At 46.2% G+C, this 16,903-nt stretch overlaps 2 non-coding genes across 2 annotated transcripts; both read left to right on the forward strand.

The window, feature by feature from the left end:
* The first annotated feature begins 526 nt into the window (after positions 1-526).
* On the forward strand, positions 527-600 carry trnan-guu (transfer RNA asparagine (anticodon GUU)). The gene has a single exon. It is a non-coding gene; the product is annotated as a tRNA-Asn (tRNA).
* Positions 601-3,865: 3,265 nt separating this feature from the next.
* trnan-guu (transfer RNA asparagine (anticodon GUU)) lies at positions 3,866-3,939 on the forward strand. Its single transcript has one exon. It is a non-coding gene; the product is annotated as a tRNA-Asn (tRNA).
* Positions 3,940-16,903: the final 12,964 nt, after the last annotated feature.

The raw sequence follows: 16,903 nt of genomic DNA on the forward strand, positions 1-16,903 counted from the left end.
GCAAAATATTGTCAGTTAGGAAATGGAAAAAATGTGCAAATGTTCATGAAGCAAAACAGAAATCCCAGTATCCAGCTTTGTGATCCTTTAGGAACGATTTGGGAAGCGGATTTAGAGGAGAATGAAAGATGACCGGTCCGATTGAGCAGAGACAGTCCAGACACCGTCCCCTTGTTGAAGAGGCCGGGAGGTTGACTCTGATGTTCTCGGCACATGAACTGATCTGAGACATTGAAAGAATTGTCGTTCCTGCACATCATGAATTCAAACCCCTTCTCCCCTGCGAGCCAAGGAGTGAACTCGGGAACAGGCAAAACACTGAAAGGCTGGAAGGGCGCCGGCCCCGGTGTAAGAGAGCTAGTTCCTCGTGACATGGATGTGTCTGCAGACTGTCCCCGGTATCTCCACAAGAGATCTCCCAGGCTTGATTATGGAAAAGCAAAACAGATAGACGACAATTGTAATTCCTGGCGGGGAGGCTGAATTATAAAATCAATAAACGATGGTGCCGCCCGTGTCTGCAACTGTCTCTGTGGCGCAATTGGTCAGCGCGTTCGGCTGTTAACCGAAAGGTTGGTGGTTCGAGCCCACCCAGGGGCGGTGTGTTCGCTGCCCTTCTTTGGCTTCGAAGCTGTGCGCTTTTGATGGGGTCAGGAAAATGTTCCCCAAACGGAAATCTTCTCCACAAAGGGGTTTCTGAATTGAATTAATGTCTAACGGAAGGGATTGCGTCTGCTGAGAAGACGAGACCAAAAGAGAAACACGGCAGGTTTGACAGTACCTGTCGGAGAAAGCAGAATTTTGAAATGTTGCCTCTGATTCTCTTTCCACAGATGTTGCCTGACCTGCTGAGTTCCTCCTGCAATTTCTAACTGAATGTTCATTTCATCTTTTGGGGTGAAACACCTAAATATCTGCAAACACCATGTGCAGATATTTAACCCTTTCGAATCACTGTGAAGTGATTGGATTCAAACAAACTCTGCGATGATTCACTCTTTCTCAGCTCCACAGGCAGACAGACCTGGGAAGTCAAGCTGTCAGTGTGGTTCTGTATTCGTGGGCCGAGTGGTTAATGCGATGGACTTGAAATCCATTGCGGTTTCCCCACGCAGGTGTGAACCCTGCCGAGTACAAAATGAGAAATGTCGTCGAAAAGAAAGGGAGTTTCCTCCCCGGCTTCTTTTTAAATTCATTTCGGTGGAGAGGGAAAAATATTTCACTCAAATTGGGACTGGTGGGAATCTGCAACCCACTGCCTGTTCGGGTGGAACAAGCAGATACCCGCAGAGCTTCTTTTGAGGCTATGAGCAAAGTGTTTGGAAATGAGACTAGAACAGTGAGGGGCTTGAAATCGTGATCGAAATGAAGCAGGCACCTGAGGACAAGGGTGTTTCCTTTGCCAGTGAAAGATACTGCTTCACAAAGTTGGGCCTGTGGAAGGGAATCAGTGACGGTGATTATCTTTGGTTGTTCACCTTGTGAATGAACCCATTGCTGAGCATGTCCGTGTTAACGTCAGAACTCTGCAGCATGGTGGCGTAAGATACGTACAGGGCCGGGGCGCAATGGATGATGCATCTGACTCCACCTACCTGTTTGAAATGCAGCTCTCAGCTTCTTCACACACCCCAATTAATCTTCTCATTGTCCTGAAGCCGGCATACGGTTTGAATTCCCGATCTGCAGGAATGAGAATCCTTTCACTGTCTCGCGTCAGTAAATGTCCCTGAGAACATCTGAGTCAACTCACAGCGCAGTCATATGAGGGGAAGCTGAAATAGCCCCACATGCTGCTCATGGGCACATTTTATTCTTCACAACTCAACGCCTCAACCACTGCGGCTCCTGGCAGTGGAAAAGAAACAATCACCAAAACCCAGTCTAAGCTCTGTGAATCTTCAGAAAATGAGCAAGCGTTCATCCCATCGGATTTTCTATCCTGGGCTGACAGGGATGGGTTTTGTCACTCTTTTGTAGGGCATTGCAAGTGGATGTTTTGCAGAAAAGCACCACAATGGAATCTGATTAATGAGGACCTGGATGTTTTCGGTCTTTGAATGTAAGTGTTGTGCTCCAGGACTTTGCTGTTCACAGTTTGTAATACTTATCTTCCCAGTCCCCTGTATCACTTGTCGACAATGTTTAATTTGTGTCTTGTAATCCTTTCACTGTCTGCTAATGAGGACAGCGTTTCCGTGTTTTACCTAAATTATCTTGACCTTGCATAGCTCAAGCCTCAAGCGAATTTCACGAGAAACCTTCTCCAGTTCAAAAGCCAACTGTTCATGATGGCTCTGTTTCTTGTCACGTGTCCAATTTCAGATCGATGTTGTTAATGTCCCTTATACTCCTTCAGATCCAGGTTTCGCTCACAGGGCTAGAACAGAACTGTCACCAAATACATTTACCAATCTACGTTCATCCTATCGATTGTATTAGCATCATCAACACTTCTCATCAAAATAACTCGAGAGACTTTCATCACAATTTTCTGTGAACAGTTCTACATTAGCTTTGCTGAATGAACCCCAAATTTCTTGAATTGGCTCCTTATTTTCGGCCCTGATTATTAATCTCTCTACGCATGGGAATGGATCCTTCCCACCCGCTCTATCTCTCATCAATGTGTGTAGTTCAATTCGATCTCCCATCAGCCTCCTCTGTCCTGATCAAATCCTGGGGAACAGGAAACGTTGGGACTATGGCGCGGACAGGACAAGCCCAATACTCACCTTTCCTGTTAGAACTATTCCATGAGAAAGTTTAGACCTCAACTTTGGGCGTGTAGTTGTGGCCGAACACTTAAGGTGTTGGCGTAGAGATCATTTGGGGATCCCCGCCCGGGGTGTTAACCTGCTGGCTATGCTTTCTTCGCTGGCGATTTTAAATAACTTCCTGTTGGTTGCATTATCGCTCAAACTTCACAAAACCCGTCTCAATAAAGACCCGTTTTCTCATGTCTGGGAATTGATTGCCATGCAGGAAACTCGGGTTCTGAACAAACAACGTATCAGACTCACAACGTCAGCTCTGTTTACCTTTCCACAGATGCTGCTCGACCTGTTGGCTTTCTGCAGTATTCTCTGTGTTTATTAGGCACAAGTGCTGCTTTTCATTCAAGAACTTCAATCCCTGTCCTCTGGTAACTGACTCTGGTCAGTGGCAATTGGTTCTTCTGATCATTAATCTGCCCATTCCCAACGCTTCTTCTCCCATCATTACCAACAGCCCCAGGAAATCTCCAGTTATCCTTGTTTGCTCCAAAGCGAACATTCTCAACATTGGGAATGTCTCCCCAAAATGGAAATTCCTCATCCCTGGACATGAGACAATTGGGAAGAGATTTTGGCAAAATATTGTCAGTTAGGAAATGGAAAAATGTTCAAATGTTCATGAAGCAAAACAGAAATCCCAGTCTCCAGCTTTGTGAACCTTTAGAAACACTTTGGGAAGCGGATTTGGAGGAGAATGAAAGATGACCTGTCCGACAGTCCAGACACCGTCCCCTTGTTGAAGAGGCCGGGAGGTTGATTCTGATGTTCTCGGCACACGAACTGATCTGAGACATTGAAAGAATTATCGTTCGTGCACATCAGGAATTCAAACCCCTTCTCGCCACCGAGCCAATGAGAGAACTTGGGAACAGGCAAAACACTGAAAGGCTCGAAGGGCGACGGCCCCGGAGTAAGAAAGCTAGTTCCTCGTGACATGGATGTGTCTGCAAACAGCCCCCGGTATCTCCAGAATGCATCTCCCAGGCTTGATTATGGAAAAGTTAAGCTGATAGACGACAATTGTAATTCTTGGCGGGGAGGCTGAAGTATAAAATCACTAAGCGATGGTGCCGCCCCTATTGGCGCCTGTCTCTGTGGCGCAATTGGTCAGCGCGTTCGGCTGTTAACCGAAAGGTTGGTGGTTCGAGCCCACCCAGTGGCGGTGTGTTCGCTGCTCCCCTTTGGCTTCGAAGCTGTGCGCTTTTAATGGGGTCAGGAGAATGTTCCCCAAACGGAAATCTTCTCCACACAGTGGGGTTGCTCGTTGACTTCATGTATTACCTCAGGGACTGCGTATGCTGAGAAGACGAGACCCAAACAGAAAATCAACAGGTTTGACAGTACCTGTCGGAGCAAACAAAATTCTGACATGTTGCCTCTGATTCTCTTTCCACAGATGTTGCCTGCCCTGCTGAGTTCCTCCTGCAATTTCTCACTGAAAGTTCATTTCATCTTTTCAGGAGAAACACCGAAATATCTGCAAACACCATGTGCAGATATTTAACCCTTTCGAATCACTGCGAAGTGATTGGATTCAAACAAACTCTGCGATGATTCACTCTTTCTCAGCTCCACAGGCAGACAGACCTGGGAAGTCAAACTGTCAGTGTGGTACTGAATCGTGGGCCGAGTGGTTAATGCGATGGACTTGAAATCCATTGCGGCTTCCCCACGCAGGTGTGAACCCTGCCGAGTACAAAATGAGAAGTGTCGTCGAAAAGAAAGGGAGTTTGCTCCCCCGCTTCTTCTTTAAGATTCAAATCAGTGGAGGGGGAAAAAATTTTCACTCAAATTGGGACTGGTGGGAATCTGCAACCCACTGCCTGTTCGGGTGGAACAAGCAGATACCCTCAGAGCTTCTTTGGAGGCTATGAGCAAAGTGTTTGGAAATGAGACTAGAAGAGTGAGGGGCTTGAAATCGTGATCGAAATGAAGCAGGTACCTGTGGACAAAGGCGTTTCCTTTGCCAGTGAAAGATACTGCTTCACAAAGTTGGGCCTGTGGAAGGGAATCAGTGACGGTGATTATATTTGGTTGTTCACCTTGTGAATGTTCCCATTGCTGCGCATGTCCGTGTTGGCGTCAGAACTCTACAGCATGGTGGCGTTGGATGCGCACAGGGACTGGCGCACCAAACTCCACCTACCTGTTTGAAATGCAGCTCACAGCTTCTTCACACACCCCAATTAATCTTTCTCATTGTCCTGAAGCCGGCATACGGTTTGAATTCCCGATCTGCGGGAATGAGAATCCTTACACTGTCTCGCGTCAGTAAATGTCCCTGAGAACATCTGAGTCAACTCACAGCGCAGTCAGATGAGGGGAAGCTGAAATAGCCCCACACGCTGTTTACGGGCACATCTTATTCTCCCCAACTCAACGCCTCAACCACTGCGGCTCCTGGGAGTGGAAAAGAAACAATCACCAAAACCCCGTCTAAGCTCTGTGAATCTTCAGAAAATCATCAAACGTTCATCCCTTCGGATTTTCTATCCTAGGCTGACAGCGATGGGTTTTGTCACTCTTTTGTAGGACATTGCAAGTAGATGTTTTGCAGAAAAGCACCACAATGCCATCTGATTAATCAGGACCTGGATGTTTTCGGTCTTTGAATGTCAGTGTTGTGCTGCAGAACTTTGTTGTTGCCAGTTTCTAATACTTATCTTCCCAGTCCCCTGTATCACTTGTCGAAAATGTTTAATTTGTGTCTTGTAATCCTTTCACTGTCTGCTAATGAGGATAGCGTTTCCGTGTTTTACTAAATTATCTTGAGCTTGCATACCTCAAGTCTCAAGCGAATTTCACGAGAAACCTTCTCCAGTTCGAAAGCCACCTGTTAATGATGGCTCTGTTTCTTGTCACGTGTCCAATTTCAGATCGATGTTGTTAATGTCCCTTCTACTCCTTCAGATCCAGGTTTCGCTCACAGGGCTAGAACAGAACTGTCACCAAATACATTAACCAATCTACGTTCATCCTATCGATTGTATTAGCATCATCAACACTTCTCATCAAAATAACTCGAGAGACTTTCATCACAATTTTCTGTGAACAGTCATACATCAGCTTTGCTGAATGAACCCCAAATTTCTTGAAGTGGCTCCTTATTTTCGGTCCTGATTATTAATCTCTCTACGCATGGGAATGGATCCTTCCCAGCCGCTCTGTCTCTCATCAATGTGTTTAGTTCAGTTCGATCTCCCATCAGCCTCCTCTGTCCTGATCAAATCCAGGGGAACAGGAACCGTTGGGACTATGGCGCGGACAGGACAATCCCAATACTCACCTTTCCTGTTAGAACTATTCCATGAGAAAGTTTAGACCACAACTTTGGGCGTATAGTTGTGGCCGAACACTGAAGGTGTTGGCGTAGAGATCTTTTGGGGCTCCCCGCCCAGGGTGGTAACCTGCTGGCTATGATTTCTTCGCTGGCGATTTTAAATGACTTCCTGTTGGTTGCATTATCGCTCAAACTTCACAAAACCCGTCTCAATAAAGACCCGTTTTCTCATGTCTGGGCATTGATTGCCATGCAGGAAACTCGGGTTCTGAACAAACAACGTACCAGAGTCACAACGTCAGCTCTGTTTCCCTTTCCACAGATGCTGCTCGACCCGTTGGCTTTCTGCAGTATTCTCTGTGTTTATTAGGCACAAGTGCTGCTTTTCATTCAAGAACTTCAATCCCTGTCCTCAGGTAACTGACTCTGGTCAGTGGCAATTGGTTCTTCTGATCATTAATCTGCCCATTCCCACCGCTTCTTCTCCCATCATGACCAACAGCCCCAGGAAATCTCCAGTTATCCTTCTTTGCTACAAAACGAATATTCTCAACCTTGGGAATGTCTCCCCAGAATGGAAATTCCTCATCCCTGGACATGAGGCAAGGCGTACAATTGGAAGAGATTTTGGCAAAATATTGTCAGTTAGGAAATGGAAAAATGTTCAAATGTTCATGAAGCAAAACAGAAATCCCAGTCTCCAGCTTTGTGAACCTTTTGAAACACTTTGGGAAGCGGATTTAGAGGAGAATGAAAGATGACCGGTCCGATTGAGCAGAGACAGTCCAGACACCGTCCCCTTGTTGAAGAGGCCGGGAGGTTGACTCTGATGTTCTCGGCACATGAACTGATCTGAGACATTGAAAGAATTGTCGTTCCTGCACATCAGGAATTCAAACCCCTTCTCCCCTGCGAGCCAATGAGAGAACTCGGGAACAGGCAAAACACTGAAAGGCTGGAAGGGCGCCGGCACCGGAGTAAGAAAGCTAGTCCCTCGTGACATGGATGTGTCTGCAGACTGTCCCCGGTATCTCCACAACACATCTCCCAGGCTTGATTATGGAAAAGTAAAACAGATAGACGACAATTGTAATTCTAGGCGGGGAGGCTGAATTATGAATTCACTAATAGCCTCCCCTAAGCGATGGTGCAGCGGACCTCGTCACATTTCTCTATCGCACCGTTGGGCTGTGCGTTCAGCAGTTTACCGGGAGGTTGGTGATTCAACCCCGCACAGGGGTGGTGTATTGCTGCTCTCCCTCCAACTGCGAAGTTGTCTGGTTTTAATGGGGTCAGGCAAACAATTTCCAGAATAGGTGCTTCTCATTCTGTTTCCCTGCTGTCCTTTGTCCCGTGTCCAGGAACCGGGCCCTCTCCACTGGCAGAAAATTTAACCTTTTTGTTTCGAAACTTTTCTCTGACACCTGGGTGACCAGTGACAAACATTGCCCTCCTCAACAGAGAACAGGAGAAGACCACGCAGACCTCCACGAGTGTGTCATCTCAATTGTGCACATTGGGCCAGTATATCAATGTGAAATATTTATGTTGAGTTTATTGGTAAGGAAATGAGAAGGCGAGGTGCAGAACAGTGCGCCCTTAGACGGGAAGGCTGCAAAAGACGACATTACGTGAATAGGAGAGAATAGGACATGGCGGATTTCAGGCCCTAAAGACATGGAACTCGATATTGAAGACCGGGGGCTCTGTAGGGTCTTCAAGTGGAAAATGAGGCTTTGTTCTTCCATCTGAAGCTGAGCTTTGCATGTCTGAGACAGAGATGTTGACCAGGGAACAGGGTGGCGTGTAAAAGTGGCGGGCAACCAGAAGCTCAAGGCCATTTTTTTTGCGGGCAGAATTGAGATGTTCTGCGAAACAGTCACCCAGTTTATGCTTCATGCTACTTTGGGGAAACCACACTGTGAGCAGCGAATGCAGTAGACTAGGTTGTGGCAAATGTACAGGTAAAGTGCTGCTTCACCTGGAAGATATGTTCGAGCCCTTGGATATTCAGGAGGGAGCAGGTAAATGGGCAGGTGTTACACATTCGGCGGTTCCAGGGGAAAGTGCCTTGGGTCAATGGGAGGTGGGTGTGGGGTGTTGCGAGTGAAGGAAGAGTGGACCCGAGGTGTAACCCTGCCCACTTACCTCCTCTCACATATAAATCCGTGAAGTTGAAAGAACATCCCAAAGAATAATTCAGTACCACGTGACTCACGAACTAATTCATATTCATGTTCCGGGGCCAGCATCATTATTGCGTCACAGCAGCTGCAGACCATCACCGGGGGCTCGCCCTATGACGTCACGGTGAGACTGGAAGCCCCCGGGACAGTTTATTAAAGAAACCTCCCTGTGGGTAAGGGCAATCTGCATCGGGAAGCACTGGGATGGTCAACCACTATCAGTTTACATGGGGAATACATCTCCACATTATGCAGCCTCGAGGCAAACTTCCTTTCCTTCTACTTAAAGTTCAAGAGCCCTCAAACCGAAATTCCCTAGGTACGTTTGGAATAATTTTTCCAGGCGTTCGCAAAGTATATCTATGAGCACTTTGTTAAAAATTGAATTTTGAGAGTGTTGAAATTTTGTGCTTCTGAGCGAAATCACAGTTCGAAAAAACAGAATGTGGGAATTTAGACAGAGTTTATGTTTGCGCATCGGCGATATGTCTGCGGGTGTGTGATCGGAGCATAACCCAGAAGGGAAACTATCTCTCCTAAACACTCAATATCCTCTTTAGCAGCTTTCCCGTATAGCGGCGCTCTGTTCTGCACTTCGCCTTCTCATCTGCTTCCCAAAACACTTGGACAATGAGAAGCAGCTGTTATGGAAACTCTTTGCCGCTTGCAATTCTCAGAGCAATGTCAAATGTATTTCACACTGAGCAAGTCTCAGCTCGTTCAAGAGGTGGGGCGGGTACGGGCGATGGGGTGCGCCTGGTTTCTAGCTCGTTGGTCTAGGGGTATGAATCTCGCTTTGACTCCGACTTGCTAGAGATGCGGTGCATGAGGAATGTCAGCAATGAAGCGAGATTGGAAAATTGGGACTGCCCTCCACGGAGAACAGAGGCCTTGCAAATCATAAGAGGCCGAGACAAAGGAAATAATGTTGTGAAAATGCTCCCACGCTACAAAGGATCCACAACGATTCGGCAGAGTTTAAATGTCAGGAGGGAAAGAAGTAAAAGTGACATTAGGAAGAACGTTTTCGTACAGGGAGTGGTGAGGGTCAGTAAGTCCCTGTCTGACATTGATAAAGAGGAAGATTCAATGGACCCGACAGGGAATTCGGTGGTCACGTTCAGATGTACAGATTTACACGGAAAAGGCAAGAGAATTATATGAATTGAGTCACACGTTTACTTACAGTGTAGAACCAGCAGAGTGAAGGTGGGCCGCATGGCCTCCGTTTACGCTGTGACACATGTTGGGATTCAGTGTGAGCTGAATATGTCACGAAACACGGGCCCAATTTACACAATTGAGGGGAAGTGCTTGTGGAGATTTGAGTTGCTTTACGCCAGTCTGCTCTGAACTGAATCCTAACACCTCTTCTCTGAAATGGGAATGAGCTGGTGAAGTTGAAACAATTCGAATTCGAATCCCTACCGAGTGGAAACAGGCCCTCCTGCTCAACAAGTCCTTATCAACCCTCCGAAGAGTAACCCGCCCAGACCCGACATTTACTTCTGACTTATGCGCCCAACCTACCGCCCCCTGGGCACAATGGGGCAGTTTAGCATGGTCAGTCCACCTAACCTGCACATCTTTTGACTGTGGAAAGAAACCGGAGCACCGCAGAAAACCCACGCAGACACGGGGAGATTGAACAAACTCCACACAAACAAGCTGCACACGGGTAGGATCGAATTCAGGTCCCGTTATGAGACAGCAGTGTTAACCACTGAACCACAAAGCCACATTATTTGCGGTTATATTCATTCCCTGCAATAATTCCCCACTCCGGTTCAGACGGGAATGACAGGACGATCAGCATTTCGAAAGCAGCATCACCACACAGACACAGTTCCCATGATGAGGACACATATCACCGATTGGGAATCATCTCGGAGAGATCCAAGTGACAGAGAGTCACATGGAAATGATGGACTGAACGGCTTCAGGCTGCGGCGGAATGACGTCACACGTTGATGCCGTCCCTCTCCCTGTCTCTGGGACAGAGCGGCTGAGGGAGAAACAATGGCTCATTTTCAACTTCATCTGGGACAGTTGGGGCTCAGATGTTCACTGCTGCCCGTTCGCAGCAAAGAAACAGACGCCCGTGTTAGAAAAGTCTTTCTGCAGGATTGCTGTGTGAAGACGAATTCTGAACACCGAGCAGGCTGCACACAAATACACTCATATGGATATACCTGAGGGAACAGTTTCCGGTGTCCATTTCTCTCTGTCCCACCAGCACAGCATCTTTCTGTCTCTTTGATTACAGACCTTTGTAATGTCGTTAAAACTTGGCAATTTCCTACGCATTAGTGTAACTGACGTCTCCCATCCCAAATGATTAAGAGAAAGCAGAAGAGCGAATGGGCTCTGCCCTCCCCCAGAACAGTTTGCAAGTAGAAACAAAATGGTTTAATTATCCGCCAGTGAGGAGAGTCCAGCTACTAGGAACGGGACAAACAGCAGCGTCCTGGGCGCAGGGAGACGGAATGAGAAGCAAATGTTGTGGAATCTCTTTGCTGTTTGCGATTCTTGGAGCAACTCAAACGTATTTCACACTGAGCAAGTCTCAGCTGCTTCAGGGGAGGGCGCTTGGAGCGTCAGGGGTTAGGGCAGCCCACGCCTGGATGGGCCTGTGGCTCGTTGGTCTAGCGGTATGATTCTCGCTTCGGGCCTCCAGGTGGGTGGACTTGTGAGAGATCCCGGGTTCAAATCCCGGACGAACCTACATTTCTTAAGTTGCCTTGTGCAGAAACACCGGCGCAATTTTCTCAAAAAGCCCTCTTATGAAACGAGATCGTGCTGTCTGAAGTCGGGATGGTGTCGAGCTCCTCTTACAGCGAAAATGGCAAAAGGAAACACTTGCTCAAAGTGAAAACAAGCATTGGACGTAGTTCGCTCGCGCAGTCCGATTCTGAATGAATCCTCCAGCTGCATTATTGCTCAATTGTGAGCGTGAAATTTCAGGAAGCGGGGAAGTGAAGTGATTGCAGACAGCGCTGAACTGGTTGACGTTAATGGTGCCGTGTATGAGGATTGTCAGCAATGAAGGTAGATTGGAAAGTTGGGACAGTTCTCCTTGGAGAACAGTAGTTGGAAAGCTGCCTGATTGACAGTTTTCAAGTCATGAGGGTCTAGACACAGGAATAATGTAGTGCAAATGCTCCCACGCCTGAAAGGATCGACAACGATTCAGCAGAGTTTTAAAATCACGAGGAAAAGAAGTAAAAGTGACATTAGGAAGAACGTTTTCGTACAGGGTGTGATCAGGGTCAGTAGGTGACGCAGACCTCAAACAATTATGGTCCTGAACCCATAGGACAGACGGATGGGAGTGGAAGACAAGAAGAAAGAGAGACACAGAGTGAGCGAGAAAAGGGAGAAAAGTCAGAAAAACAGAAGTTAAGGAAAAACATAGAGAGACTGAGGAAGGGATACAATTCCAGTGGGTCCCAGCTTTCTCTGTAGTTTCATACACTCCCTCTCAACCAGGAGAGACAGGCCCTGCCCCTAGAATCTACGTCAGTCTGGCTGGGTCAGGGACGGTGTGGGGATGATGGACGGTGGTTAATCGATCAAAACTGACACTGAGACTCTAACAGTAACCACACTCATTCACACACACACACACACACACACACACACACAAACACACACACACACAAACCCTTTGATACTCACCTCCTGCTCCATCCACATGGCAGAGGGAAGTGTGGCTGACAGGACCTGCTTTAAATACCTTCAGGTCTATGACTTAAAGACCCTTCTGTGCCCAAGACTCAGCTCTTCTACCGAGAGTATACCTCCCCCAGGATGGAGCATTACAAGTTGTGAGTTGAGAGGAAGCGGGGGTGGTGTGAGAGAAAGCAGCAGCTCAATAGTTTAGTCCAAACTATCTGTCTGTCTGTCTCTCTCCTCCTTCTCCCACCTCCTCACCTCACACACAGATTACAGACTTAAAATCCACACAGAGACAAAGCTGCAGTTTCAAACCAGCAGCAGCCACAGCACACTTTCATTTAGACAACAAAACACAGAATTCTGCACCCAAAGGACACAAATTTATTTCACAAGGAAACAAGGATTTTCACACAGCTAATCACAACATTGTCTGAGTATATCTCTGGACATGTTTGTAAAAGTCAGTGATTCTGTGTCTCACTCTGACTGTATTGCGCTTCCATCTCTGTGTTAATGTCTGTTTTTCTGTGTTGATGTGACTATCTCTGCAAGCAATGGGACACAGATTATGTCGGAGGGAAGTTTGAGTGTGTCTGTCTGTGTATGAATGACAAACTGTCTGCAGTGGCACACGTTGTCCCGGAAGCGTGTGTGTGAAAATTTCCTTATAGCTGTCTGTGAATCTGATTTTGTGCCTGTGAGTGTTGGTGTGTGCCCAGTCCTGCCTGCAATGGGACAAACTTTGATTCATCACGTTTATAATTCATTCTTTCAAAGTCAGAGTTTCTCTCTCTCTGAGAAGTAAAGGAAAACAATGCCGCCTTCTGCTGGCCTACCCATGTGACATCACAAGTGCCACATTTCCCTGTTCCACTGCATCTGTGTCCTTGGGGGTGGGGGTGGGGCGGGGGGGTTGAGATCCATCAGAATTTTATTGAGAACAGCAGCAGCAGCACACAGTTGCCTGAGTCAGGTGTGAACTCAGAAGGTGGGATGACTGAGTAAATCCTTTCCCAGAAAAGCAGCAGGTAACAGCTTCTCCCCAGTGTGTATTCGTTGGGCTTTCAGAAGGTTTTTTTGAATGGACAAATTGCTCTCCACATACAGAGAGGGGAATGCCCTCTCCCCAGTGTGAACGGACTCATGTATCAGCATTTCATGTCTGTGTTTAAAGCTTTTTTCTCAATGTGAGCATTTCAAAGATCTCTCAGTGTTTACCAGTTGGTGTGTCTAGAGGCTGATAACAGAGAATGCCTTATTACACTCAGGGCAGATGAATGGCCTCTCCCCACTGAGTGCATTCTTGTTTCTCAAGGACGGGTGATTGATTGAATCCCTTCCCACAAACAGTAGATGAATGACTTATCTCCAGTGTGACTGCATCAATGAATTTCCAGCATGTATAGACATCCCTTCCCACAGTTTGCACATTTCCATGGTTTCTGTGGTGTAGATCATGTCTCTCCATATTGGATGATCAGCTGATTCCTCACTCAGACACAGGACAGGGTTCATAGACTGAAAGATTCCCTACAGTCCACAAGTCCACACCAACCCTCTGGGGATAAAGACATCCAGACCTATTCTCCTACGCCATTACTGAACATTTATCCTTGACGAATTCACATAACCGACGCATACCTGAAAACAATGTGCAATTTGACATGGTCCATTCACCTAACCTGCCCATCTTTGAATTGGGGGAAGAAACCGGAGTACCCAGATGGAGCTGACGCAGACCCAGGGAGAATGTGCAAACTCCACAAATACAGTCGGCTGAGGCTGGGATTGAGGCACTGTGCCGATACAATCTCTCCCTGCTGTGAATGGTGGGATGCTATTCAATCTGTGGAACTGGTGCAGGACTTGTCCATTTGTCACTGGGTACACTGATGTTTGCAAACTTTTCCCACAGACAAACATTGACAATCTAATGGTTTTCAAATCCTGATGAACTGACTCATTCTAAGATGCTGATAAGATATTTGCTTAGAATTCACACTGATAAATGTGTCTCTGTGATACTCTGTGAAACAAACTTAAATCAGGAAAAATAAAAGATTGAGAAATCGTACTGTTTATGATACTAAAAGGATATAAGAATCATAAAAACCTTATAGTGTGGAAGCAGGCCGTTTGAATCCACACCCATCCTCTGAAGAGCATCCCACACAGACTGACCCCATATCCCTGCATTCCCCATGGCTTACCCACCTAGCGTGCACATCCCTGCACATTTTGGGCAATTTAGGAAGACCAACCCACCTAACCCATATATCGTTGAATTGTGGGAGGAAACAGGAGCACCGAGAGGAAACCACACAAACAAATGAAGAAAGTGCAAACTCCACGCAGTCACCCGAGTCTGGAATCAAACTCAGGTCCCCAGAGCTGAGAGGCAGCAGTGCTAACCATTGGGTCACCACGGAGTGGTGTGAAAGTCACTCAAATACTGACCGTGAAACATTACTGGACTGTCATGAAAAACTCAACGAGCTGACAAATGTCCTTCAGGGAAAGGGCGCGTTCTGGCCCTCTACAAGCCTCAGCTCTCAATGAAAGTAGAGATAGTGAGAGCAGTGGGATACTTACAGATAGTTTCCTCCATCTCCATCACAGGAATAACTGACAGATCCTCACTTCAAGAAGATCAAGATCAGAGTGAATGAAGAAGCATCACCTATAAACTCCGCTCTCAGACACACAATGTCCTCCTGTAGATACATGTTTTTGTTTCTTCAGAGAGAGGGAGAGACAGAGAGAGAATTGCAGCTCACTGACCTTCAAGAACCAGCCGCTCCGAAGCCTCTCCTTCCCAGTGCAGGAGAGACAAATGTTCCTCTTGGTTTGAGATTGCTGTGGGGAAATTCTTCCACTCTAACCCGGTGTAAAAGAATTTCCCAGAGTTCAGTACTAACTCGAATACAAACACTTCCCAGCAGGTTGTTCCTAAACCCATCCAGTCCCTCCCTCCAGCTCTGTCTCTCACTTTTCAACGCCACCAGCTCAGACACCCGCATTGCGTATGCTCCATAAACAACTCGGCGCTGCCTTTTGTTCACTCTGATTGGCTCGGTGTCCCGCCAATTCCAGAATGTTGTCACGAGCTGCCCCACTTTCTATTGGGCAGGACATGGGGTCAGTCACACAAGAGATGAAACATAAAAGAGATATGTGTTCACCTCTGAGCCGGCGTGTGTTTATTGTCCATCCCTCGTTGTCTGGAGGGCGGTGAGGAATCAACCACAAAAAAGTCACATTTCAGTCTAACCGGAGAAAGGTGAGCCCAATGGTATCATACAATAATTGACAGTCCAGATTTTTAATGACTTAACGGAACACCCCTATCTGGCCTGTTGAGATTTGAACACCTCTCACAGAACACTAACCAGGGTTGGCTAGGACTAGACCAGTTACATTGAGACAAAACCACTATCTTCTGAGACAGGAATTTCCAGCTTTGGTCAACAAGAGGACACAATGTTTCAGGGAAACCAGAAGTATCTATTCAGAATTTCCATCATGAACTGACAGGAATAACTTCTGTAAAAGTCCCCTACAGGATTTTGGGGTGAAGATTTACATATGAAAAGAAGAATCATAATCCATAAATGCGTGTGTGAGTAAGAATAATACTTATTGTTACGTCATGGCAATCAAACCCTGTTAATTAAACTAACCGCCCAGAAAAACTCACCTTGCCTCATAATCTGTTAAAATGTGAGTGACAGAATTCCTAAATTCCACTATTGAAAGAAAATATTTTTCTAATTCTAATAGTGAACACTAAACAGAACCTATTCACAAATCCAACACCCCCTTTCTTTAACTACTTACTATCTGACCCCAGCTCGACGCAACTTAATATGCTTTTCTAATAACATATTTATTAAACGTTACATTAACTTAATCTCAAGGCCACACAGTCTCCTCTTCATTGATGTTTTCACTTTTCTAGCTGCTGATCTTCCTGGGTGCTCTTCTTTTTACTGTATGTTTCACGTGAACAGGTACCTTTGATGGAGAGTGTTTTCAATTTCTCTGAGAGCAAGGTATTAGATCGGCAGTCGCTCTCCCACTAACTTTCAAAATGCCTGGTTTATATCCCCCATAGGACTCGTTAAATTCTTAATTGATTGATTTCCAGGGATCAAAACAATAAAATTCAAATTTCATTGTCTTCTGGTATCCTGGGCATAGCTTAAATTAATTAAATTTGAATTGTTGCCAAAACATCAAACCGAACACAGGTATCCATTTAACAGCCAATTGCTACATTTGAAACAGCCCGACCTTTTGCTCGCAGCTGTGGCTGTACTTTAAGTTGAGAAAAGCACTCTCTATCTTAAACTCACAGTACATGCTTTCGACATCATCATATTGCATTGAGCATTTGTCCGGGTCCAACACGAAGACTCTAACGCCATGATGCAACCATGTAAATGTGGAGACTATGAGAAGAGATTGTAGTTACCCTGTCTAGCTGGAAATTGATTGATACAGTCACACTGGAAATAAGCTTTTGACTGCTCGACATGTGGAAAGGGATTCACAGTGTATTTCATCTTCCAGAAAAATTTGCTTATCACACTGAGGAGATACCGTTTAGCTGAACTTCCTGTGGAAAGTGTTTCACACAATCAGCCAACCTCACTGTGCACCAACGAGTTCACACTGGGGACAGGCTGTTTATGTGCCCTGTATGTGGGAAGGAATTTGCCGGACATCAAACGTGTTGCGACATCAGCGAGTTGACACTGGAGATAAATTATTTACTTGCTCAGAGTTTGCAAAGGGATTCAGATAGTCCCACAACCTGCTGATACATCAACACATTCATTCTGGTGAGAGTGGAGAAAAGAATTCACTTCTGCAGAGACATCAATGAGTTCACACAAGTGAGAGATCATTCACTTGCTCCGAGTGTAATACAAACTGCATTAAGTTTTCTCAGCTCGTCAGTGCAGTGACAACATTGGCAT

Source organism: Chiloscyllium punctatum, chromosome 36, assembly GCF_047496795.1.
Source record: "Chiloscyllium punctatum isolate Juve2018m chromosome 36, sChiPun1.3, whole genome shotgun sequence".
In the NCBI taxonomy this organism is placed as follows: domain Eukaryota; kingdom Metazoa; phylum Chordata; class Chondrichthyes; order Orectolobiformes; family Hemiscylliidae; genus Chiloscyllium; species Chiloscyllium punctatum.